Consider the following 25324-nt stretch of genomic DNA (forward strand, 5'->3'; position numbering starts at 1 on the left):
TCATAGGGTGTCCTACACTGTGGCTTGCTGTTTGTTGAGTGGAGCTGAGTCTTGGCATTGACGTGGAGATCTCTGGGAGATTTTTGTCATTTGATATTATGTGGAACTCGGAGGTGTCTTGTGGACCAGTGTCCTGAACTTGGCTCACCCACCTCAGTGGCACAGCCCTGACGCCTGGCTGGAGCTCCAAGAGCCTGTCCTCCACACGGCTCAGAATAAAAGGGAGAAAAAAAAGAAAGAAAAAAGAAGATAAAATAAAATAAAGTTATTAAAATAAAAAATATAAAATAATTATTAAGAAAAAAAAATTTTAAGTAATTAAAAACAAAATGGACAGAGAGGACCCTAGGACAAATGGTAAAAGCAAAGCTATACAGACAATATCACACACAAAAGCATACACATACACACTCACAAAAAGAGAAAAAGGGGAAAAAGTATATATATCATTGCTCCCAAAGTCCACCTTCTCAATTTGGGATGATTCATTGTCTATTCAGGTATTCCACAGATGCAGGGTACACCAAGTTGATTGTGGGGATTTAGTCCCCTACTCCTGAGGCTGCATGGAGAAATTTCCCTTTCTCTTCTTTGTTCGCACAGCTCCCGGGGTTCAGCTTTGGATTTGGACCCGCCTATGCTTGTAGGTCGCCTGAGGGTGTCTGTTCTTTGCTCAGACAGGACAGGGTTAAAGGAGCAGCTGTTTCGGGGGCTCTGGCTCACTCAGGCCGGGGGAAGGGAGGGGTATGGATTCCGGGTGAGCCTGCGGCGGCAGAGGCCAGCGTGACATTGCAGCAGCCTGAGGCGTGCCGTGCGTTCTCCCGGGGAAGTTGTCCCTGGATCGCGGGACCCTGACAGTGGCGGGCTGCACAGGCTCTTGGGAGGGGAGGTGACCTGTGCTTGCACACAGGCTTCTCAGTGGCTGCAGCAGCAGCTTTAGCGTCTCATGCCTGTCTCTGGGGTCTGCGCTGATAGCCGAATGTCGCGCCCATCTCTGGAACTCCTTTAAGCCACGCTCTTAATCCCCTCTCCTCACGCACCAGGAAACAAAGAGGCAAGAAAAAGTTCCTTGCCTCTTCCGCAGCTGCAAACTTTTTCCTGGACTCCCTCCCGGCTAGCTGTGGTGCGCTAACCCCTTCAGGCTGTGTTCACGCAGCCAACCCCAGTCCTCTCCCTGCGATCTGACCGAAGCCGGAGCCTCAGCTCCCAACCCCCACCCGCCCCGGCGGATGAGCAGACAAGCCTCTAGGGCTGGTGAGTGCTGGTCGGCACCGATCCTCTGTGCAGGAATCTCTCCACTTTGCCCTCCGCACCCCTGTGGCTGCGCTCTGCTCCGTGGCTCCGAAGCTTCCACCCTCCACCACCTGCAGTCTCTGCCCGCGAAGGGGTTTCCTAGTGTGTGGAAGCCTTTCCTCCTTCACAGCTCCCTCCCACTGCTGCAGGTCCCGTCCCTATTCTTTGTCTCTGTTTTTCCTTTTTTCTTTTTCCCTACCCAGGTACGTGGAGAGTTTCTTGCCTTTTGGGGAGTCTGAGGTCTTCTTCCAGCATTCAGTAGGTGTTCTGTAGGAGTTGTTCCACATGTAGATGTATTTGTTATGTATTTGTGGGGAGGAACGTGATCTCCTGTCTTACTCTTCTGCCATCGTGAAGCTCCTCCGGCCTTTTTTAAAAGAGATCTTTGTCGTGAGGGGCAAGCGTAAGATATAAACATAAACTTAACATCAGTATCAATTCCTCACAGACTCAGGGAGAGATTGCCTGCCCGATACTCAGTGAAATATAAAAAGATCAATCCATAAAATTAAATGAAAGGCAGAAAGCTTTCCCAAAATGATTCATTCAGCTTCAAAAACAGAGTAATCAGAATTACTCAGAAGCAAACTATTTCCATTAAGATTGTGGTCTGGAACTTGGACAAACTAGCGTTTTAGTCAAGTAGTACTGTGGAATAATGGCTGGAATTTACACTCTGTAAAACTACATTTTCTCATCTTCCAAATGGACATGAGGATACTCAGCTCATATCTGAGTTTATGGATAAAATGTTAGTAAATCCATAGAAGTAAAGTAATTTCAGACCTACTACAGAAAAGAGAAAATATGAAATCTGCTATAGAACTAGTAGATAAAAAATGATAGGGACAGATACCAAGACTCGAGACAGAAGGCATTAGAGCAGGTCTGGGAGAGCTCACTATAAGTGAGTCTGACTGACTAAGAGAGCTGGGGTTATCAGAGATAAGGATACTGCTATATCTTCTTTGACTTCATTAATCACTATAAATTGAATGTCTTTGGGCTAAGGTACAATTTTTTTGCACTTTGATTTTTTTTCAGGAGCCTCCATACTATTTTCCATAGTGGCTGCACCAATTTAATTCCCACTAGCAGCGCACGACGGTTGCCTTTTCTCCACATGCTCCTCAACATTTATCTCTTGTCTTTTTGAATAACCATCCTAACAGATATAAAGTGATATTTCACTGTGGTTTTGATTTGCATTTCCCTGATGATTAATGATGTTGAGCATCTTTTCATCTACCTGTTGGCCATCTGTATATCTTTTTTGGAAAAATGTCTGTTCAGATCCTCTGCCTACTTTTTAATCAGATTATTTTTTACTATTGAGTTGTATGAGTTCTTTGTATATTTTGCATATCGGCCCCTTATCAGATACAATTTACAATTATTTTCTCCCATTTAGCCTGTTCATTTTGTTGGTGGTTTCCTTTGCTGTACAGAAGATTTTAAATTTGATGTAGTCCCATTTGTTTATTTTTGTTGTTGTTCCTTTTGCTTTTGGTGTCATATTCAAAAAATCATTGCCAAGACCTATGTCAAGGAGGTTACTGCCTACATTTTCTTCTAGGAGCTTTATGGTTTTAAGTCTTGATTACATTACATTAATCTTTAATCTTTATGGTTTTAAGTCTTGATTACATTACATTACATTCAAGTCTTTAATCCATTTAGAGTTAATTTTTGTGTGTGGTATAAGATTGTGGTCCAGTTTCATTCTTTTGCATGTGGTTGTCCAATTTTCCCAACACAATTTTTTGAAGAGACTGTTCTTCCCCCATTGTACATTCTTTGCTCTTTTGTCATAAATTAATTGACCATATATGCATGGGTTTATCTCTGGGCTGTCTATTCTATTAATTGATCTACATGTCTGTTGTCATGCCAATACTATTTTGTTTTGATTATTTTAGGTTTGGAATATAGTTTGAAATCAGGGAGCATGATGTCTTCATCCTTGTTCTTCTTTCTTAAAATTGATTTATTCACGGCCAATTTGTGGTTCCATACAAATGTTAGGATTGCTTGTTCTATTTGTTATTCTACAAACAATTCTTATGTGTAATCAATGGAAAATTTTTCCATGTCTCTTTTCCTTTTGACATGTTTGGACTCCAACTTCTGTCCTCTTTGTTTATTACCATTCTTTTTTTTTTTTTTTTCTATTTTTCTTCTTTATTGTGAGATAGTTTCTTTCAACTTGCTCTCCCAAATTTGCTTTTTAGCAATTTTACTACTAACACTTTTTTATTCAGAAATCAAGTTTTTATTTCTAGAAATCCTTGTTTGAAATTGCTTCTGTTTAAGTGTTAAGGCCATGACATTTTTATTAATATTTTATAACATTGGTTTTACATCCTCAGTATCCACCTAGTCCAGTTATTTGCCTCGTCTCCCTCCTACAAAAAGCTACTCTGTAAATCACTTTCTTTCTTGGAGAATTCCTCAACATCTGTGCACCTCGAGCTATTTTTTTCTCTCCGTAAGTGAGGGACTAAAAGCCAATGTGATTTCTTACCAAATTGACTAGTAGCTATCTTGGACCTCTCTTTTGACATGTGAGAACTTCCTTGTTCTCAGGTATAAACTGAGATAGATGTCCACTCAACAGTGCATCTCCCCTCAGGGAATGCCTCTGGTGTCAACGCGACTCTCAGACTCTCCAAGGACTATACATTGCAAGGTGCTAAGTATAGTCCCTTTCATCACTCTACAGAATCCCTCTCCTCTTCCCCCACCTACCCAGGGAACAATAACATTCCAGCCTTCTGGGAGAGGCAAACAGCCCTTTTTTGAACCTCTGTATACTTAGCTTCTTTCCTTGCCACTGTATGTTCAAATACTCCAATTCCATGCCTCCACCTTCTTTCAGAGGACACGGGTCTTAGGTATATATGGATGCTCTTCCAGTTTCCATGTCAGCCATAATTTATCTTACTTTATAATTTAAGTTAATATTGTTTTGAGGGTTGAGGCACCAAAACATAGACTGTATTCATGTTTCTATCCCTCAGAAATCCCCAAATACTGAAAAATCTAATAACATTTTTTCTTACATTGGAATAAATCAGTAATGAAAGGATGTTTATAAAAACCAAATTGCCAAAGTCAGCTACTTGCAGACATAATGAAAACTACCCTTTTGTAAGGACCATCTAATAAAATAATTATTTGAAATACATTATGGATGTATTAATTCTCAAATTATGTTAATTTAAATAAAATTATTAGCACAGAAAGGCAACAGACTGATCAATTCTGTGTATGCTTCATATAGTTCTATATATTTAAAGGCTCAATTCACAAAAATTAACTTTAGTGTTATTTTAGTGAAATATAAATCTAAACAAGATTTGTATATAATTCACTGGCAAGCATAACTAGAATCACAATTGCACATTCTCTCTAAAAGCATATTGGCAGACAATATTATTTATACACACACACATATAAGTATGTGTGTATATTTGTGTGTATATAAGTATTCATTATTTGATAGTACTTCTGTAATTAACCTGGTATGTAAGAATAACAATAATTTTCAAATTCAAATCACACATAAAAAATTTGAGTGAAGTGTGAAATATACTGTGTTAATATTGGCTTAAGTGAATGAATATTTACTGAGGTATATAGTTTGGTCTTTTATTAATAGTTGTTTCCCAGTACTTAATGACTTGGCAAGTTTAGGGGAGGAAATTAATGTTATAGCTTGGACAGTTTGTCTTTCTTATTTCAGAGTTTTTAATAGTACTAAATTCAACTGAGGAGAAAAACCATATAAAGAAAAAATATATTAATGCTATAATTTGCCAAAGTTGAATACCGGTAAGTGTTTAAAATGGATTGCTCTTTTAAAATAAAATTAGATTACCACTAGGTATTTTTGTCCCTTTTCAAATCAACTTGAACTAATACTATAATCAACTTGTCCTGTCCCACATCATGGAATCATAAGATAAAGATGTGATATTGCTAATAAACACTTTACAAAAAAGAAGACACGAACACCTATGACCTTTAGCTGAGTTTTTAGTTGAAAAACCAGTGTCTTCTGAAAAAAATACAATATTAAATCACTTTCTTTAAATAATTAATTTAAATTCTAATTCTATCAAGAGAAATTCTAGTAAGTTCTGATGCCTCTGGGGCCCTGTCAATGCACTTGCAGTGACAGGACAGGTGACAGACGAATGTAAAATCCCTGAAGCGCCTAACATACAAATAAAGGCAGTTCAATTAAATTTAAGAAGTAGTAGTTGTGGGACTTCCCTGGCGATTCAGGGGTTTAGACTTCGCCTTCCAATGCAGGGAGTGCAGGTTTGATCCCTGCTCAGGGAGGTAAGATCCCACATGCCGGGCTTCCCTGGTGGCGCAGTGGTTGAGAATCTGCCTGCCAATGCAGGGGACACAGGTTCGAGCCCTGGTCTGGGAAGATCCCACATGCCACGGAGCAACTGGGCCCGTGAGCCACAATTACTGAGCCTGCGCGTCTGGAGCCTGTGCTCTGCAACAAGAGAGGCCGCGATGGTGAGAGGCCCGCGCACCGCGATGAAGAGTGGTCCCCACTTGCCACAACTAGAGAAAGCCCTCGCATAGAAACGAAGACCCAACACAGCCATAAATAAATAAATAAATAAATAAATAAATAAATAAATAAATAAATAAATAAATAAATAAATAAATAATTTTTAAAAATGTTTGAAAAAAAAAAAAGATCCCACATGCCTCGTGGCAAAAAAAAAAAAAAAAAAAAATCATAGAAGAAATATTGTATCAAATTCAATAAAGATTTCAAAAAAAAAAAAAAGAAAGAAGTAGTAGTTGAGAACATATCTTAACACTAAGGAAGTGTTGTGTTGGTTTTTTCACCCCAAATGCACATAATTGCTTTACAAGGTTGTGTTACTTTCTGCTGTATAACAAAGTGAATCAGCTATACATATACATATATTCCCATATACCCTCCCTCTTGCATCACCATCCCACCCTCCTTATCTCACCCCTCTAGGTGGACACAAAGCACTGAGCTGATCTCCCTGTGCCATGTGGCTGCTTCCCACTAGCTATCTATGTTATATATGGTAGTGTATATATGTACATGCCACTCTCTCACTTTGTCCCAGATTACCCTTCCCCCTCCCCGTGTCCTTAAGTCCATTTTATACGTCTATATCTTTATTCCTGTCCTGCCCCTAAGTTCTTCAGAAACTTTCTTTTTCTTTTTTTTTTTTTAGATTCCATATATATGTGTTAGCATAGAGTATTTGTTTTTCTCTTTCTGACTTACTTCACTCTGTATGACAGACTCTAGGTCCATCCACCTCACTTACAAATAACTCAATTTCATTTCCTTTTATGGCAGAGTAATATTCCATTGTATATATGTGCAACATCTTCCTTAGCCATTCATCTGTTGATGGACACTTAGGTTGCTTCCATGTCCTGGCTATTGTAAATAGTGCTGCAATAAATATTGTGCTACATGTCTCTTTTTGAATTATGGTTTTCTCAGGGTATAGGCCAGTAGTGGGAATGCTGGGTCATATGGTAGTTCTATTATTAGTTTTCTAAGGAACCTCCATACTGTTCTCCATAGTGGCTGTATCAATTTACATTCCCACCAACAGTGCAAGAGGGTTCCCTTTTATCCACACCCTCTCCAGCATTTACTGTTTGTCAATTTTTTGATGATGGACATTCTGACTGGTGTGAGGTGATACCTCATTGTAGTTTCGATTGGCATTTCTCTGACGATTAGTGATGTTGAGCATCCTTTCAAGTGTTTGTTGGCAATCTGTATACCTTCTTTGGAGAAATGTCTATTTAGGTGGTCTGCCCATTTTTGGATTGGGTTGTCTGTGTTTTTGATACTGAGCTGCATGAGATGCTTGTATATTTTGGAGATTAATCCTTTGCCAGTTGCTTCATTTGCAAATATTTTCTCCTATTTGAGGGTTGTCTTTTTGTCTTGTTTATGGTTCCCTTTGCTGTGCAAAAGTTTTTAAGTTTCATTAGGTCCCATTTTTTTATGTTTGTTTTTATTTCCATTTCTCTAGGAGGTGGGTCAAAAAGAACCTTGCTGTGACTTATGTCATAGAGTATTCTGCCTATGTATTCCTCTAAGAGTTTTATAATGTCTGGCCAACATTTAGGTCTTCAATCCATTTTGAGCTTATTTTTGTGTATGGTGTTAAGAAGTGTTCTAATTTCATTCTTTCACATGTGGCTGTCCAATTTTCCCAGTACCACTTATTGAAGAGGCTGTCTTTTCTCCATTGTATATTCTTGCCCCCTTTATCAAAGATATGGTGACCCTATATACGTGAGTTTATCTCTGGGCTTTCTATCCTCTTCCATTGGTCTATATTTCTGTTTTTGTGTCAGTAATATACCTTTTTTTTTAACATCTTTATTGGAGTATAATTGCTTTACAATGGTGTGTTAGTTTCTGCTGTATAACAAAGTGAGTCAGCTATACATATACATATATTGACATTTCTCCTCCCTATTTTGTCTCCCTCCCACCCTCCCTATCCTACACCTCTAGGCGTACACAAAGCACTGAGCTAATCTCCCAGTGCCGTGCAGCTGCTTCCCACTAGCTATCTATGTTACATTTGGGAGTATATATATCTCCATGCCGCTGTCTCACTTCGTCCAAGCTTACCCTTCCCCCTCCCCGTCTCCTGAAGTCTATTCTCTCCGTCTGCATATTTATTCCTGTCCTGCCCCTAGCTTCTGCAAAACCATTGTTTTTAATTCCATATATATATGTGTGCATATATAATGTATGCACAGTATTGGTTTTCCTCTTTCTGACTTACTTCAGTCTGTATGACAGTCTCTAGGTCCATCCACCTCACTACTAATAACTCAATTTCATTTCCTTTTATGGTTGAATAATATTCCATTATATATATGTGCTACATCTTCTTTATCCATTCATCTGTCTATGGACACTTAGGTTGCTACTATGACCTGGCTACTGTAAATAGTGCTGCAATAAACATTGTGCTACATGTCTCTTTTTGAATGCTGGTTTTCTCAGGTTATATGCCCAGTCGTGGGATGGCTGGGTCATATGGTAGTTCTATTTTTAGATTTTTAAGGAAACTCCGTACTGTTCTCCATAGTGGCTGTATCAATTTACATTCCCACCAACAGTGCAAGAGGGTTCCCTTTTCTCCACACCCTCTCGAGCATTTATTGTTTGTAGATTTTTTGATGATGCCCATTCTTACCGGTGTGAGGTGATACCTCATTGTAGTTTACATATGCATTTCTCTGACGATTAGTGATGTTGAGCATCCTTTCATGTGTCTGTATGCAATCTTTATATCTTCTTTGGAGAAATGTCTATTTAGGTCTTCTGCCCATTTCTGATATGGGTTGTTTGTTTTTTTGATACTGAGCTGAAAGAGCTGCTTGTATATTTTGGAGATTAATCTTTTGTCAGTTGCTTTGTTTGTAAATATGTTCTCCCATTCAGAAGGATGTCTTTTTGTCTTGTTTATGGTTTCCTTTGCTGTGCAAAACCTTTTAAGTTTCATTCAGTCCCATTTGTTTATCATTGTTTTTATTTCCATTTCTCTAGGAGGTGGACCAAAAAGGATCTTGCTGTGAATTATGTCATAGAGTGTTCTGCCCATGCTTTCCTCTATGAGTTTTAGAGTGTCTGGCCTTACATTTAGGTCTTTAATCCATTTTGAGCTTTTTTGTGTGTATGGTGTTAGGGAGTATTCTAATTTCATTCTTTTACATGTAGCTGTCCAGTTTTCCCAGCACCACTTATTGAAGAGGCTATCTTTTCTCCACTGTATATTCTTGCCTCCTATATCAAAGGTATGGTGACCGTATGTGCATGGGTTTATCTCTGGGCTTTCTATCCTGTTCCATTGATCTATACTTCTGTTTTTGTGCCAGTACTATACTGTCTTTATTACTGTAGCTTTGTAGTATAGTCTGAAGTCAGGAAGCCTGGTTCCTCCAGCTCTGTTTTTCTTTCAAAAGATAGCTTTGGCTATACGGGGTCCTTTGTGCTTCCATACAAATTGTGAATTTTTTTTGTTCTACTTCTGTGAAAAATGCCATTGGTAGTTTGATAGGGATTGCATTGAATCTGTAGATTGCTTTGGGTAGTAGAGTCATTTTCACAATGTTGAATCTTCCAATCCAAGAACATAGTAAATCTCTCCATCTGTTTGTATCATCTTTAATTTCTTTCATCAGTGTCTTACAGTTCTCTGCATACAGGTCTTTTGTCTCCTTAGGTAGGTTTTTTCCTAGGTATTTTATTCTTTTTGTTGCAATGGTAAATGGGAGTGTTTCTTTAAATTCTCTTTCAGATTTTTCATCATTATTGTATAGGAATGCAAGAGATTTCTGTGCATTAATTTCATATTCAGCTACTTTACCAAATTCATTGATTAGCTCCAGTAATTTTGTGGTAGCATCTTCAGGATTCTCTACATATAGTATCATGCCATCTGCAAACAGTGACAGTTTTACTTCTTCTTTTCCAATTTTAATTCCTTTTATATTTTTTCTTCTCTGATTGCTGTGGCTAACACTTCCAAAACTATGTTGAATAATAGTGCTGAGAGTGGGCAACCTTGTCTTGTTCCTGATCTTAGTGGAAATGGTTTCAGTGTTTCACCATTGAGAATGATGCTGGCTGTGGGTTTGTCATATATGACCTTTATTATGTTGAGGTAAGTTCCCTCTATGCATACTTTCTGGAGGGCTTTTATCATAAATGGGTGTTGAATTTTGTCAAAAGCGTTTTCTGCATCTATTGAGATGATCATATGATTTTTATCCTTCAATTTGTTAATGTGGTGTATCACATTGATTGATTTGTGCATACTTGATTGTTAATGTGGTGTATCACAATGATTGATTTGTGTATGCATTCCTGGGATAAACCACACTTGATCATGGTGTATGATCCCTTTAATGTGCTGTTGGATTCCGTTTGCTAGTATTTTGTTGAGGATTTTTGCATCTATGTTCATCAGTGATATTGGCCTGTAGTTTTCTTTTCTTGTTATGTATTTGTCTGGTTTTGCTATCAGGGTGATCATGGCCTCATAGAATGAGCTTGGGAGTGTTCCTCCCTCTGCTATAATTTGGAAGAGTTTGAGAAGGATAGATGTTAGCTCTTCTCTAAATGTTTGATAGAATTCGCCTGTGAAGCCATCTGGTCCTGGGCTATTATTTGTTGGAAGATTTTTAATCACAGTTTCAATTTCAGTGCTTGTGAATGGTCTGTTTATATTTTCTATTTCTTTCTGGTTCAGTGTAAGAAGGTTGTGCTTTTTTAAAAATTTGTCCATTTCTTCCAGGTTGTCCATTTTATTGGCATAGAGTTGCTTGTAGTAATCTCTCATGATCCTTTGTATTTCTGTAGTGTCAGTTGTGACTTCTCCTTTTTCATTTCTAATTCTATTGATTTGAGTCTTCTCCCTTTTTTTCTTGATGAGTCTGGCTAATGGTTTATCAATATTTTTTATCCTCTCAAAGAACCAGCTTTTAATTTTATTGATCTTTGCTATCGTTTCCTTCATTTCTTTTTCATTTATTTCTGATCTGATCTTTGTGACTTCTTTACTTCTGCTATCTTCAGGGGTTTTTTGTTTTTCTTTTTCTAATTTCATGAGGTGTAAGGTTAGGTTGTTTATTTGAGATTTTTCTTGTTAATTGAGGTAGGGTTGTATTGTTATAAACTTCCCTCTTAGAACTGCCTTTGCTGCATCCCAGAGGTTTTCGGTCGTCATGTTTCATTGTCATTTGTTTCTAGGTATTTTTTAATTTCCTCTTTGATTTCTTCTGTGATGTCTTGGTTAATTAGTAGTGTATTGTTTAGCCTCCATGTGTTTGTATTGCTTACAGTTTTTTTCCTGTATTTGATATCTAGTCTCATACCATTGTGGTTGGAAAAGATACTTGATATGATTTCAATAATCTTAAAATTACCAAGGCTTGATTTGTGACCCAAGATATGCTCTATCCTGGAGAATGTTCCATGAGCTGTTGAGAATAAAGTGTTTTCTGTTTTTTTTGGATGGAATGTCCTATAAATATCAATTAAGTCCATCTTTTTTAATGTGTCATTTAAAGCTTGTGTTTCCTTATTTATTTTCATTTTGGATGATCTGTCCATTGGTGAAGTGGGGTGTTTAAATCCCCTACTATGATGTGTTACTGTCGATTTTCCCTTTTATGGCTGTTAGCATTTGCCTTATGTATTGAGGGGCTCCTATGTTGGGTGCATAAATATTTACAATTGTTATATCTTCTTCTTGGATTGGTCCCTTCATTATTATGTAGTGTCCTTCTTTGTGTCTTGTAATTGTCTTTATTTTAAAGTCTATTTTGTCTGATATGAGAATTGCTACTCCAGGTTTCTTTTGATTTCCATTTGCATGGAATATTTTTTTCCATCCCCTCACTTTCAATCTGTATGTGTCCCTAAGCCTGCAGTGGGTCTCCTGTAGACTACATATATATGAGTCTTATTTTTGTATCCATTCCGTCACTCTATGTCTTTTGGTTGGAGCATTTAATCCATTTACATTTAAAGTAATTATCGATATGTATGTTCCTATTACCATTTTCTTAATTGTTTTGGGCTAGTTTCTGTAGGTCTTTTCCTTCTCTTGTGTTTCCTGCCTAGAGACGTTCCTTTAGCATTTGTTGTAAAGGTGGTTTTGTGATGCTGAGTTCTCTTAGCTTTTGCTTGTGTGTAAAGGTTTTAATTTCTCTGTCAAATCTGAATGAGATGCTGGCTGGATAGAGTAATCTTGGTTGTAGGTTTTTCCCTTTCATCACTTTAAATATGTCCTGCCACTCTGTTGTGGCTTGTAGAGTTTCTGCTGAAAGATCAGCTGTTAACTTTATGGGGTTTCCCTTGTATGTTATTCGTTGTGTTTCCCTTGCTGCTTTTAATATTTTTTCTTTGTATTTAATTTTTGATAATTTTGTTAATATAAGTCTTGACATTTTTCTCCTTGGATTCATCCTGTATGGGACTCTCTGCACTTCCTGGGCTTGACTGACTCTTTCCTTTCCCATATTAAGGAAGTTTTCAACTATAAACTCTTCAAATATTTTCTTAGACCCTTTCTTTTTCTCTTCTTCTTCTGGAACACTTATAATTTGAATGTTAGCATGTTTAATATTGTCCCAGAGGTCTGAGACTGTCCTCAATTCTTTTCATTCTTTTTTCTTTATTATGCTCTGCAGTAGTTATTTCCCCTATTTTATCTTCCAGGTCACTTAACCATTCTTCTGCCTCATTTATTCTGCTATTGATTCCTTCTAGAGAATTTTTAATTTCATTTATTGTGTTTTTCATCATTGTTTGTTTGCTCTTTAATTCTTCTAGGTCCTTGTTAAACGTTTCTTTTATTTTCTCCATTCTTTTTCCAAGATTTTTGATCATCTTTACTATCATTACCTTGAGTTCTTTTTCAGGTAGACTGCCTATTTCCTCTTCATATGTTTGGTCTGCTGGGTTTTTACCTTGCTCCTTCATCTGCTGCATATTTCTCTTTCTTCTCATTTTGCTTAACTTAGTGTTTGGGGTCTCCTTTTTGCAGTCTATAGGTTCATAGTTCCTGTTGTTTTTGGTGTCTTCCCCCAGTGGGTAATGTTGATTCAGGGGCTTGTGTAGGCTTCCTGATAGAGGGGACTGGTGCCTGTGTTCTGGTGAATGGGGCTGGATCTTGTCGTTCTGGTGGGCAAGGCCATGTCTGGTGGTGTGTTTTGGGGTGTGTGTGAACTTAGTATGATTTTAGGCAGCCTCTCTGCTAATGGGTGGGGTTGTGTTCCTGTCTTGCTAGTAGTTTGGCATGGGCTGTCCAGCACTGGAGCTTTCTGGCCATTGAGTGGAGCTGGGTCTTAGCATTGAGACAGACATGTCTGGGAGAACTCTTGCCAGTTGATACTGCATGGGGCTGTGAGGTCTCTCGTGGTCCAATGTCCTGAATTCGGCTATCCCACTTCAGAGGCTCAGCCCTGACACCAGGCCAGAGCACAAAGACCCTGTCAGCCACCTGGCTCAGAAGAAGAGGGAGAAAAAAAGAAAGAAAACATAAATAAATTTTAAAAATAAAATAAAATAATTAAAATAAAAATATTATTAAAGTAAAAAAAAATTTTATAATGTAATAAAAAAATAAAAGAGAGCAACCAAACCAAAAAACAAATCCACCAGTGATATCAAGCGCTAAAACTATTCTAAGATAAACATAAAAATCTGAAACATCAGTCGCATCCAACAAACCCCAAGTCTACACTTGCTCCCAAAGTCCACCACCTCAATTTTGAGATGATTCATTGTTTATTCAAGTATTCCACAGATGCCGGGTACATCAAGTTTACTGTGGGGATTTAACCAACTGTTCCTGAGGCTGCTCGGAGAAATTTCCCTGTTTCTTCTTTGTTCACACAGCTCCTGGTGTTCAGCTTTGGTTTTGGCCCCACCTCTGCATGTAGGTCGCCTGAGGGCGTCTGTTCCCCACCCAGACAAGAGGGGGTTAAAATAGGGGCTGATTCAGGGGCTCTGGCTCACTCAGGCTGGGAGGAGGGAGGGGTACAGAATGCGGGAAGAGCCTGCGGCGGCAGAGGCCAGCATGATGTTGCAACAGCCTGAGGCACGCCTTATGTTCTCCTGGGGAAGTTGTCCCTGGATCACGGGACCCTGGAAGTGGCGTGCTACACAGGCCGCCGGTTGGGGGAAGGTGTGGATAGTGACCTGTGCTTGCACACAGGATTCTTTGTGGCTGCAGCAGCTACGTTAGCGTTTCATACCTGTCTCTGGTGTCCGTGGTGATAGCCGCGGCTCGTGCCCGTCTCTTGAGCCCGTTTAGGCGGTGATCTGAACCTCCTCTCCTTGCTCACCCCAAAACAATGGTCTCTTGCCTCTTAAGCAGTTCCAGACTCTTTCCCGGACTCCCTTCCGTTTCGCTGTGGTGCTAACCCCTTCAGGCTGTTTTCACGCGCCAACCCTAGTCCTCTCCTTGGGATCCGACCTCCGAAGTCCGAGCAGACAAGCATCTCAGGCTGGTGTGTGCTGGTCGTCACAGATCCTCTGTATGGGAATCTCTCTGCTTTGCTCTCTGCACCCCTATTGCTGTGCTCTCCTCCGTGGCTCTGAAGCTTCCCCACCGCCACCTCCAGTCTCTGCCAGTGAAGGGGCTTCCTAGTGTGTGGAAACTTTTCCTCCCTCACAGCTCCCTCCCAGAAGAGCAGGTCCCATCCCTACACTTTTGTCTTTGTTTTTTTTTTTTTTTTTTCTTTTGTCTTACCCAGGTACGTGGGGAGTTACTTGCCTTTTGGGAAGTCTGAGGTCTTCTGCCAGCGTTCAGTAGTTGTTCTGGAGGAGTTGTTCCACATGTAGATGTATTTCTGATGTATTTGTGGGGAGAAAGTTGATCTCCATGTCTTACTACTCCACCATCTTGAAGCACCCCTCCCCATGATTTTAATATAGAGATGAAGCGTCACTCAGAGAAACAATGTTAATATCCAGCCAAATATCATTGAACATCCCATTTCATCTGTTATTTTGGCCTAATTACATATTCTGCTTTTAGGTTTTTGGCCAGAGGGGTTAGAGAAGGCTCAATAGAGAATACTGAATTGAGTGTAGAAGGATATGTGGATTTGAAAAGAGAATAAGAGAGTCTCCTACTTTTCTGGGTGGAGAAGAGCAGAGGCTTTGCTTTCAGATTGCCTGGTATGGAATTCGTGTTCCACAACATACTAGCACTGTGGTCTTGAGGAAATCCTGTAATCCCTATATGCCTCTATTTTCTATCTGTAAAATGGAAATAATAGTACTGTATATCAAATAGTTTTTCATGGTAATTACATTACTTATGCATAGCTTAGGCAAGTTTTGTCAAATAGTCAATGTCAGTGAAGTTTATTATTACTATTAGTTGTAGGAGTGATATAGCAGAGAATAGCAGTTAAGAGTATGGGATATGAAACTGCTATAACTGGAATCCAGTAGTGTCTCGGCCATTTATTAGTTGTGTATTTTGGGACAACATACATTGTTTGTTGTGCCTTAGTTTCCTCATCTATAAAATGGGAATGATAATCTTACCATCTTCTCCATAAAGTTTTTGTAGGGATTAAATGAGTTAATACATGTAAAGCTCTTAGAACAGTGTTATGAAAGTTATGAAAGTCTTAATAATAAGATATAATAATAATAATAACAGTTATTATTTTTATCTGAAGCAAAGATTTATCACTAATAATGTCAGTTAAGAAACTGAGAATATTATGATTAAGCAAAATGAAAGATAAAGATGGATAACAGGACAGTGAAAAGCTGTGGAGAATATTGAAGGGTTGGAATTTCATCCAGGGCTGAGGGAAAAGACCCTCAGCAAAGTGCTACCTGATCAAAATGATAGTTTAAGAAATTTAAATGGTGGTTGTATTCATGTGCTAAGTCTGCCATAACAAAGTACCACAATCTGGATGGCTTAAAGGACAGAAATCTATTTCCTCACGGTTCTAGAAGTTAGAAGTTGGAGATCAAGGTGTGGGTCATATTGGTTCCTTCAGAGGGCCTTGAGGGAAGGGTCTGTGTCAGCCCCCTCTCCTTGGCTTGTAGATGGTCATCTTCTCCCTGAGTCTTCACATCATCTGCCCTCTGTGTTTATGTTTCCAAATTTCCTCTTCTTATAAGGACACTAGTCATATTGGATTAGGGCTTACTGGATCTACTGACCTCCTTTTAACTTGATTACCTCTTAACTGCCTTATGTCTAAATACAGTGACAGTTTGGAAGCTAGTGGGGCTAGAACCTTCATATATAAAATTTGAGGGAGGTACAGAATTCAGCCCACAACAAAAAATTATGTGCATATAAAGCCTAAACAAAATGTGGAGATCTTGGCATATCCTTCAGCTCTTTTCATTTTAATAACCAAGTTCTTGGATATTTTTTAGTTAAGTAATTAGCTGAGAATGAGATTCAGGCCCATTTAGCTCATCCTGGTAAACACACTGAATTTCTCAGAAACACATGGCTTCAGTGTCTGGATGTTGATGAGCACTTTGTATAAAAAGAGTAATAAGTCCCTGCTAAAATCACAACCTAGTATTTAGATACACAGCAGCCCAACCAAAACAATTACAATGTGTTTATAATAAATAAATACATTTGTGAGCATCTGTGCTTGGCTTGTTCACTAGGGTTTAATGCGGCTCGTTAACATAACCAGATTTAAAAATACAGACAGAAAAGAAGGCAAATAAAAGGTTCAACAGAATCTTTATATCAACATAGCTTTTGAACATTTGAGATGGTTTTCTCAGTTTTACTGTAGAGCTTATGCTTTTCTTTGTACTCCACTAACAGTTCCAGAAAAGTGCTAATCATTCCGCTGTGAGATTATAAAAGTTTGTGAGCATTACGTCCAATCAATAAACCTTAACATTTCTTACTTCTGCTTCTTCCCCTTCTGCTCTTTTCCTAGGTCTGGTCCTAATAAGTAGTCCTTGACTACTCTAATAGTCTCTTAAAACTAGTTTTCTTGACTCTGTGCTCTCCCTTAATCTTGTTAATTACATGCGCAACTGCAGGATTATTCTAAACTAACTGCTTTGTCAATTCCTCACTCAGGATTCAAAATTACTACCATTTACTAAGTAAGAATCCAAAATCTTCAGTGTAGTCATCCAGGTATACCTGATCTGGTACTTCCATTCCCAGTTTTCCCCTTACTCTTCTCCTAGCTTAATGGAACACTTATTTAAATGTTTCGAAACTCATGTTCATATACATCCATCTGAAAGCCCTTTCCTTTATCTCAAGAAATGTGTTATCAACGCATTATCTTCTTACATACAAATAAGCGTTATTAATGATTTTAATGTCATTCTTATGAAACAAGTTTGAACCCTTCTGCGCTACAAAGGTATTGTCTGTCCTCTAAAGCCAAACCAATTGTTCATCTTCTTATTAGGAGACTTAAGCCCTTCTGCTTAATTTTATAGCTATTTTTATGGACATCTAATCTCTCCATTTTAGATTACAAATGTATCCGTCAAGTCACTTTTGCATTGCACAAAGTATATTCTTATTTATTTATGGAATGTGTGTCACCAATATTATTTTGGCTTTTTGCATTTTCCTTTTTGTTTTTTATACATTTCACAGTTGACTATGAACTACTTCTTTAGAAATGCTACTTAGTTATAGAATATCTTGAGTTAGTGAAACAAGGGGACAAATTCTGACCTACACTCCAGGGTCTATAAGAAGCCAGGATGTTGATGCACATTTCCAAGCTCTTTAAGATTTGCTCCTTCCTTTACTTAGAAGATCTTGTTTCCTTGCTGAAATCCAAAGTATCCTTCCAGTCTTAGTTCAAGTCCCCACTTTTTCATGAATATTTTTATGATCAGTGATCTAACCATATGGAAATTAATTTTGCTTCTGTTTTTACTCACATAGTTAACATAATTTTAATTACTGCCAAACTGATGTTCCATAGATGAAATAGATGTGACCCCTAAGAAACAAATATTCTGTAGACAAAATAGACAGGATCTTTCATTTTCAAGATCTTACAGTCTGGTAGGGAAGACCAAAAAGTAACTTCAACATCAAGCAATAGACACATTTAACTTATTCCTCCATGATTTTACATATTTTATGTTCTTATGTATTATAATAAGTTGTTTACCTATTTTTTTTGGCTCCACTAATTGTAAACTCCATGAGAACAAGGAGGCAGGCTTGGGGCCAAAAAAATCAATCAAACAAACAAGCATAAACCACAGCTTTGGAATCAAGCAGCCCACTCTAAACTTGATTCTGTTGCGTCTTTGCTAGGCTACCTTAAACACATTACTTAACTTCTCTAACATTCACTCTTCTAATCCATAGAACAAATTTAATATTATATACTTTGTATGTTTATCTTAAGGGTTAAATGATATGGTATATGTGCAGCTGCTAGTGAAATGTTAGATGCATGGATGAATACAGTAGGTGTTTAATGAATAGTTATTGAATAAAATAATACATTCATTCCCCATTTCATTTTCACTTTCTAAAAATATACATAAATAATTGGTAAAAATGTACATAGGCATAGGTACTATGAATGCATACACATGCACATATATGTAATTGCTTTTTCTAGAAAATTCCATCCATAGGGGTGGTAACTGCCGAATTATATTTACATATATAAATTGAGAATTACTTCAATTGCTTCACTTTTTTAGCAAAATTCTTTAAAGTCTGACTTTTGTTTTTTTAATTAATTGATATTGGAGTATAGTTGCTTTACAATGTTGTGTTAGTTTCTACTGTACAGCAAAATGAATCAGCTATACATATACATATATCCCCTCTTTTTTGGATTTCCTTTCTATTTAGGTCACCATAGTGCATTAAGTAGAGTTCCCTGTGCTATACAATATGTTCTCATTAGTTGTCTATTTTATACATAGTATCAATAGTGTGTATGTGTCAATCCCAATCTCCCAGTTCCTCCCACCCCCCCTCCAAAGTCTGACTTCTGAAAAATATTTACTAGGCTGGCAAATTAGCTTCTTCTGCATATTAGTTTGTAGTCGGAAGACCTAAGCTTGAACCTGAACTCCACCTGTTCTGATTACTACATTACACAAAATCATAAATTATAGGGCTTTGAGAATGTCATGTAAATTGTCAGATTCTCAGGTTTCTTATTGATGAAATAGTGTATATAAAAGTGATTAATAAATTTAAGTTCTATGCAAATTATATTTTTTGATATTTATATAATTTATCAAAGGCTGGGGGGAAATTAAAAGAGTAACATAAATTAACGTGAATTATTGTTAAAGGTCACATGATTACAAACATTTTAAAATTTTCTTAATAGTTCATAGGAAACACAGTGTTGGTGAGGGAGGGTATATAATTATTTAGACCAGGGCTTCCAAGGCTTTGTATTTGTTTGATCATATAATTCTTTGGTGTGGTGTTGGGGGCTAACCTGTACACTGTAGGACATTTAGCAGACCAGATGCCCACTAGATGCCAGTAACACCACCCTCTCCAAGTCGTGGCAATCAAAAATGTATCCAGACATTGTAAAATGTCCCCTGCAGGGCAATATTACCCTTTGTTAAGAACCACTGATCTAGACAGTTAGCTTAAGAGTCTTCATTTGTCCCTCCATAGACTTACCCCACAGGTGATTAAAATAAATTGAAATATCTTTCACCACATAAATCAGAGAAGCACACATTTTTTGAAATAGGCAAATGGTGTCATTCTGTGTGCCTAATTTCCTTTTTGGATTGTATCTCATGTGACAGCAAAAGGCACAGACATCATTTTGTTGACTGTTATCAAAACACAGTAACATTTATCACCAAATCAATGAACTATTTAGACAGAGCAGGTCTGAAATGATTTAAGGTGGCTTTTTTTTATTTCTAACTAAAAACTACAGTGATAGTTTAAGAAAAATATTTGATTATCTGTATGATATAACCTGGCTCCTAGTTTCTCTAGAGTCTAAAAACAAGCTAAAGGAATCTATCCTAGGAACTTTGTTAGTTGTTTTTCAATTTATCATTTTGCTGATCTTGAAGAATAATTCTAAATTCAAGTCTGGTAATCATCCATACAAAAATAAACTATTGTACTCAACCGGACAACTAAAGATTTTTATGACAGTATGGTTTCTTTTGTCTATAATTTTTTGCAATTTTTCTTTTGTTGAACTTATCTAGAGGAAAGAGTAAAAGACATTTTCTTTTGAAGGTAATATTACTAATGTCTTCTAAAACACCAATATGTGTGTATACTCAACTATGAGGGCAAACTTTTCCTCTATATTAACTTGAAATACCATCTCTCTAACTGGTTACTGCCAAATTTATTTTTGTACCTTTGATCACTCCCATAAGCTCCAGGCTTATATACCCAACTGCCTACTTATCACTTGTATTTAGACACAAATAGGCATCTCACAATCAAGTCTAAACTGGCCCTCTGATCTTCCCCCTCAACCTGAACTTCTACAAGTATTCCTTATCCCAGCAAATGGCAAGTCCACCCTTCCAGTTACTCAGACCCCAAATTATGGAGTTCTCTTTGACTCCCCTCTTTCACCTATACTTTACTTCTAACCATCCGCAGATTATTTCCCCTCCACCTTTAGAATATATGCAGAATTCATTTACTTCTCACAACCTGACGGCTAATACCTTGGTCTGATCCAATCTCCTGCCATCTCTCCCTTGAATTATAATCCACAGGCTTCTTAGTGATCTCACTGATTCCACCCTTGCCCTTCTGCAGTCTTTTCACAACACGAAGTCAGAATGATGCTCGTCACTAAATCAGTGACACCTACATGACTCAGAGTAAAAGCCACAGTGTTACTCTGGCCAAAAAGACTCTGTACAATATTCTCCATGTGTTTTTCCCCTTCTCAAGTCCCCGCCTTACCTCCTGACTGTTCATACTCTTCTCCCACTTGCTCTTTCCACTCCAGCCACGTTGGTCTCTTTGCTGTCCCTTACACACCTCAAGTACACACTTGTCTCTGGCCTTTGCGTTTATCGTTCCTCTGCCTCATATTTCCCCCATCCCACCATCCCTAGACATTCCAATGACTTGCTTTCTCCCCTTACTGAAACTTTTCCCCCAATGTCACCTTATTAGTGGAGCTTTTCCTGACCGCCCTGTATAAAATAACAAAACTCATTCCCTAGCCAAGCATTCCCTAACTTCTTGTCTTCATTATTTTTTTTCCCCATCTGGAGGTGTATATTTCACTGTAGTTTGAAACAGTGTAGTTTGTATTTTAAGATAATATAATTATCAAATGATACATATTGTTACACTACTATTAACTAGACTTAGCTATATCTGTGTTTTTTTTCATTATGTTAAATGTATACTTGTAAAGAAAATTGCTGCAAACCTTTCTCTCTCTCCCAGATATAGATATAGATATAGATATAGATATAGATAGATAGATATAGATATAGATATGGATATAGATATAGATATATAGATGTTTGTTTATCATCTTCTTCCACACCTAGATGGGAGTTCCACAATTTCAGGGACTTTTATCCCTCTTGTTAACTAATACATCCCCAGCTCCTGGCAAGGAGCCTGAAAATACTGGGTCTCCCTAAATATTGTTGAGTGAATATGTTAGACATTTGAGTTAAAAAATGAGAGCAGTTTAAAAAAAAAAATGAGAGTAGTTCCTGCTCTTGTCATGGAGAGAGACATTTAAAGAAATGATCATGCAAAGAATCATATGAAAGAAGTATGGCTGGGAGGAGGATGAGATTGTTGAAGAAGATGATCGAAAGTTGAGGATGACTTTACAATGTAGGTAGCATTTGAGCTGAATATTTAAGTATTAAATGGCATTTACTAGGTGAGGAAGATGAGAGTGTAAGACAGGTCAATGAAAACAACAGAAACAAAGGTATGGATGTCTGAAAACACAAGACATATTCAAGAGACACTGAACAGGTGTGACTACGTAGAGACTAAGATAATTAGAAAAGCAAAAAGAAGATGAGGCAAGAGATGGTAAGTTGGAGCTGGCTGGGAAATAAAGCAATTTTCTCAAATTCTAAAATTCATAACTTTTAAATTGCAGGATTCATAATCTTCAGTAATTAGATTTCATTTTCCCAAGCTTCTAGCTTGTCTATATTAGGGGAAAATTGCATAACAACAAGTTGATTTAAAGTATTCGTTATTATTCTTAGCAAAAGAAATACTCCTGACTCGCACTAATACTCTACATAAATACAAATAATGGTATTATATCCTCTGCCAATGTATCTTAAAAAATGAAGATTATGGATTTAGAGTACTAGGTGGAATTGGGAAAAGGGTTGTTACCACAGGCATGGGTAACTTTCATATTCTTTCCTCATAGTGCTTCTGGAGAAAAGGCATATTTCCATGCTAATTTTCTTTTTGCACTTCCTCTTTGCTTATCTATCTCCCCATTAGACAGGCAACTCAAAAGTAGTGCCCAGCACATACACAAAGCTTTTAATAAAATTTGTTGGTCTGTTTAAAGTTGGTGTGCAGTGTAACCATATCTACATACACATACCTACAAATTTTCTGGTATTTGGTAATTCTTACTGTGTTTAATACACTGAACTAAGTTCTGTTAAGAATGCAAGTTCTATTAAGGAAGGAACGAAGGAGAGGGAGGGAGGGAGAGAAAGTGGAAAGAAGTAATTGGATGCCCTCTCTTCATTCAAAAAAATTGGTTGTAGAGGGCCTATGATGGGATAAATCCATTAATATGTCTTGCTTCAGACAACCATCCAATATTCCTTCTTTTTAAAAAGTTGTATCATCAGAAATCTGAATAATTTACCCAGGAATCTGAAAAATTTTTCGTGAATCTGGTATATGATGAGAAGACAAAAAGTTTTCATTAGGTACCAATTTGATATAGGATCTCTTCTTAAACCTGTTAATAACATTTTTTTAATTAAGGAGGACAGACTTCACAGCCTAGGACTTCATGGTAAGCATCAGGAGCCTCATCAATCAATAAGAGGAGAAGGAGCTTATTAAAACACAGAAAAGCATGACTCCTAAAATTCTTCAATGCTTAATTAGGTCTTCACTCTCAAGAAGTTTGCAAGTTAATATGAAAAGTAGATATATAAAGGAAAAATCAACTAGCAATATGTGTCTAGCAGTAAATGTGAGATGCTGTTAAATAGATTACAGATAAGAGATACACCCTCCAGTGGGTTAAACGAAGAAGAATTAATAGGTGAGGCAAGACTAAAACTAAGCTCCAAAAGGCAGGTAGACATATTTGGGGAGAGAAAGAGTCTTTGCTGGAATAGGCATGTAAATAATAATAATAATAGCTTCTGCTTCTACCGTGTATTTTGCCTGGTGATATTCTGATCATGGTGCTAAAGTGCTTTATGTTCATTATCTCATTAAATTCTTATAACAAGCCTTTAGGGTAAAGGATGGAAGTTAAAGATAAGGAACCTGAATCTTAGTGACTACAAGTGACTCTCCAATGGACGTAGATGAAAACTACAGTCTATCTGGTTCCATATACTATTAGATTAAGCATTAAGCTGTTCTGTTCAAGTGAAGAGTTTGCTTTAATAAGAAATAGAATATACACCTGGAAATATACTTTGGAGCAGACCCTAAATACCAGTTTAAAGAGTTGGTGCATGTGTGCTTTTGGTCTTTTTCCTATAGAAATGGGGACATTCTGGAAGTTTTCAGTAGGGAGGATTTACGACTTTTATATATATTACTCTGAGTTCACTATGTAAGAGGCCGGGTGAACTAAAAGCAGAAGCCCGATTCAGAGTGCAGTGGAAATGGATAGGAAAAGAAAGATGTAAAAAGAAAAGAAAAGAAAATGGACAGGGATGTTTTACACCTAAGACTCTCCTTAACTCTGAACTGACTTTAATTTTCAAAAAAATATCAGAAATCCAAGTTGCAAAGATTTTTAAAATTCTAGGTTTGGAAATCTATAGTTGTAAAATATACATCTATTTTGATAGAGTAAGTAAAAACAGATAGGAGCTTAATCCATGGTGCAGTGGAAAAATTGTTAACAGGAGCTCCCCAAAAGTAGAAAAAGTCAGAAAAGATTGGAAAGAGAAGTATATCAGACACAGAGGTGGCTCATCCCAGCAATATCATCTGGAAACCAGACACAACAGCACAGAACCATATTCCATCTATAGATAATGAATACAACTGAAGGAGGGAGCAACAGGGCTACAGCCAACTAGGCCAGGTGAGCAGGCACCCTTCTTCCAAGGAGAGCACTGAATGCAGTAAAGAAACAACTTTCACAATTGCTCAAAAAGCAAGACTATTTCTAAGCCTTGTTTTGCAGGACCATGATGAGTATTTGCTGCTAGCCATTCCAAGATTGGAGCTGGGCAGTTTGCACAGCGCTGGAGATTGATTCAACGTTCCCTGGGAGGGACCAGGAAAGAGCAGATAGGATGTCTGGATTACATCCTTAGCTGTATCTAAGCTTGAATCGCATTAACTAAGTAGCCCCAAATTTTATAATGATATCGCTCTGATCTTAAAAGACATTTCTACAGTGTTAGACATGAGTCTTAATATAGTTTCTACTAAATAGGGTATTAGTGATTTGTTTAGTTACGTTTTTTAAGGAGATAATTAGTCAACCTCATTTCTGGGCTGAGGAGTGACTTCACTTACTAAAAAATATATCCTATTTGTTTCCAGCCGCAGTCCCATTTCTCCTGCACTGAAATCTAATGTTTTAAGATAAAATATTTTCTATTAAATTTGATAGGTTTAAGTAAAACTACATGACATGCTTCCATCAAAGGAAATGAAAATCATTCTTCAAAGCTGAATCAATTTGCAATTGTGACAGATGATGTTTCAAATTTAGCTGTGCTTCAACAATGGCACTTTGATGTCTTAGAAATAATTGCCATAGGAGCAATTTTCTATTTTAAACTGTGTTCCACTTTCAGTCTGGTTCTTCATAATAGGAACTCTCTACAGGATCGCTTATTCGTGTAGTTTTTATTCTGCAAACTATTTTGTATCATAGATAAAAATCTGCTTGTTATGAAAAATTTCTGATTTTATAATAGAAAATGTTTTTTCATGTTTATATTGGAAAAAAATCTATTCTTCCTTTGAGCAATTAGTGTATATTGATACATAATTTATCATATAGATTATATCATATGTCTTAGTTGACAACTAGCTCTATTTCAAGCAAACATATATTGCCTTTAGTTTTTAACTACTTATAAAAAATTTCTGAAGACTAAAGAATCAATCAAACTAAATACTCAATTTCTTCAGGAATATCCAAGCCAAGTTTATTATAAACTTGAAAGGAAAAGTGACAGAAAAGAATAATAGACTGAAATCAAGATCTTTACCCCAGATATTGAAGCATAGCTCTCTGCTGAGGCATGGATACCCAACAACTCACCTAATGA

The 25324-nt window shown here is 37.3% G+C and overlaps 1 protein-coding gene across 1 annotated transcript in view; it reads left to right on the forward strand.

Annotated features, from left to right (window-relative positions):
* Positions 1-25324, forward strand: part of RALYL (RALY RNA binding protein like) — a 532902-nt gene that overhangs the window by 492326 nt on the left and 15252 nt on the right. The gene's annotated exons all lie outside the window — the stretch shown is intronic.

The sequence above is a fragment of the Eschrichtius robustus genome, chromosome 17, assembly GCF_028021215.1.
Source record: "Eschrichtius robustus isolate mEscRob2 chromosome 17, mEscRob2.pri, whole genome shotgun sequence".
Lineage (NCBI taxonomy): Eukaryota > Metazoa > Chordata > Mammalia > Artiodactyla > Eschrichtiidae > Eschrichtius > Eschrichtius robustus.